The sequence below is a fragment of the Diorhabda sublineata genome, unplaced genomic scaffold (genome assembly GCF_026230105.1).
Source record: "Diorhabda sublineata isolate icDioSubl1.1 unplaced genomic scaffold, icDioSubl1.1 Dsub_22, whole genome shotgun sequence".
NCBI classification, from domain to species: Eukaryota; Metazoa; Arthropoda; class Insecta; order Coleoptera; family Chrysomelidae; genus Diorhabda; species Diorhabda sublineata.
In genome coordinates this window covers 76,519-79,352 of record NW_026614155.1, presented here as the reverse complement: position 1 = coordinate 79,352, position 2,834 = coordinate 76,519, and positions in this window count along the sequence as shown.

Below are 2,834 nucleotides of genomic sequence, written 5' to 3'. Positions count from 1 at the left end.
TTGAAGCCATTTGAGGTCGATTGTCACTTTGCATTGATTGAGAATTTTCAAAGTCTATCTTCATAATTTGAAGTCGAATTTCAACATTTCTTATATATTTCAGTGCGTTTGCATCTAACTTTGTCAGATATCGTCGATTTACATCCATTGAAGCCCATTGAGGTCGATTGTCACTTTGTGTTGATTGAAAATTTTCAGTCTATCTTCCTAATTTGAAGTCGAATTCCAACATTTCTCATATATTTGAATGAGTTTGCAACTAACTTTGTCAGATATCGTCGATTTACATCCATTGAAGCCCGTTGAGGTCGATTGTCACTTTGTGTTGATTGAAAATTTTCAGTCTATCTTCCTAATTTGAAGTCGAATTCCAACATTTCTCATATATTTGAATGAGTTTGCAACTAACTTTGTAAGATATCGTCGATTTACATCCATTGAAGCCCATTGAGGTCGATTGTCACTTTGCGTTGATTGAGAATTTTCAAAGTCTATCCTCGAAATTTGAAGTCGAATTCCAACATTTCTCATATATTTCAGTGCGTTTGAACCTAACTCTGTCAGATATCATCGATTTACATCCATTGAAGCCGTTTGAGGTCGATTGTCACTTTGTGTTGATTGGAATATTTCAGTCTATCTTCCTAATTTGAAGTCGAATTTCAACATTTCTTATATATTTGAGTGAGATTGCAACTAACTTTGTCAGATATCATCGATATACATCCATTGAAGCCCATTGAGGTCGATTGTCACTTTGTGTTGATTGAAAATTTTCAAAGTCTATCTTCATAATTTGAAGTCGAATTCCAACATTTCTCATATATTTGAGTGAGTTTGCAACTAACTTTGTCAGATATCGTCGATTTACATCCATTGAAGCACATTGAGGTCAATTGTCACTTTGTGTGGATTGAATATTTTCAAAGTCTATCTTCGTAATTTGAAGTCGAATTTCAACATTTCTTATATATTTGAGTGAGCTTGCAACTAACTTTGTCAGATTTCGTCGATTTACATCCATAGAAGCCCATTGAGGTCGATTGTCACTTTGTGTTGATTGAAAATTTTCAAAGTCTATCTTCGTAATTTGAAGTCGAATTTCAACATTTCTCATATATTTGAGTGAGTTTGCAACTAAGTATTTCAGATATCGTCGATTTACATCCATTGAAACCATTTGAGGTCGATTGTCATTTTGCGTTGATTGAGAATTTTCAAAGTCTATCTTCGAAATTTGAAGTCGAATTCCAACATTTCTTATATATTTGAATGAGTTTGCAGCTAACTTTGTCAGATATCGTCGATTTACATCCAATGAAGCCCATTGAGGTCGATTGTCACTTTGTGTTGATTGAAAATTTTCAGTCTATCTTCGAAATTTGAAGTCGAATTCCAACATTTCTTATATATTTGAATGAGTTTGCAACTAACTTTATCAGATATCGTCGATTTACATCCATTGAAGCCCATTGAGGTCGATTGTCACTTTGTGTTGATTGAGAATTTTCAATGTCTATCTTCGTAATTTGAAGTCGAATGTCAACATTTCTTATATATTTAAGTGAGTTTGCATCTAACTTTGTCAGATATCGTCGATTAACATCCATTGAAGCCCATTGAGTTCGATTGTCACTTTTTGTTGATTGAAAATTTTCAAAGTCTATCTTCGTAATTTGAAGTCGAATTTCATTATTTCTTATATATTTGAATGAGTTTGCAACTAACTCTGTCAGATATCGTCGATTTACATCCATTGAAGCCCATTGAGGTCGATTGTCACTTTGTGTTGATTGATAATTTTCGAAGTCTATCTTCGTAATTTGAAGTCGAATTTCATTATTCCTTATATATTTGAATGAGTTTGCAATTAACTCTGTCAGATATCGTCGATTTACATCCATTGAAGCCCATTGAGGTCGATTGTCACTTTGTGTTGATTGAAAATTTTCAAAGTCTATCTTCGTAATTTGAAGTCGATTTCCAACATTTCTCATATATTTGAGTGAGTTTGCATCTAACTTTGTCAGATATCGTCGATTAACATCCATTGAAGTCCATTGAGGTCGATTGTCACTTTTTGTTGATTGGAAATTTTCAAAGTCTATCCTCGTAATTTGAAGTCGAATTTCAACATTTCTCATATATTTGAGTGAGTTTGCAACTAAGTATTTCAGATATCGTCGATTTACATCCATTGAAGCCATTCGAGGTCGATTGTCATTTTGCGTTGATTGAGAATTTTCAAAGTCTATCTTCGTAATTTGAAGTCGAATTTCAACATTTCTTATATATTTCAGTGCGTTTGCATCTAACTTTGTCAGATATCGTCGATTTACATCCATTGAAGCCCATTGAGGTCGATTGTCACTTTGTGTTGATTGAGAATTTTCAATGTCTATCTTCGTAATTTGAAGTCGAATTTCAACATTTCTTATATATTTGAGTGAGTTTGCAACTAAGTTTGTCAGATATCGTCGATTTACATCCATTGAAGCCATTTGAGGTCGATTGTCACTTTGCATTGATTGAGAATTTTCAAAGTCTATCTTCATAATTTGAAGTCGAATTTCAACATTTCTTATATATTTCAGTGCGTTTGCATCTAACTTTGTCAGATATCGTCGATTTACATCCATTGAAGCCCATTGAGGTCGATTGTCACTTTGTGTTGATTGAAAATTTTCAGTCTATCTTCCTAATTTGAAGTCGAATTCCAACATTTCTCATATATTTGAATGAGTTTGCAACTAACTTTGTCAGATATCGTCGATTTACATCCATTGAAGCCCGTTGAGGTCGATTGTCACTTTGTGTTGATTGAAAATTTTCAG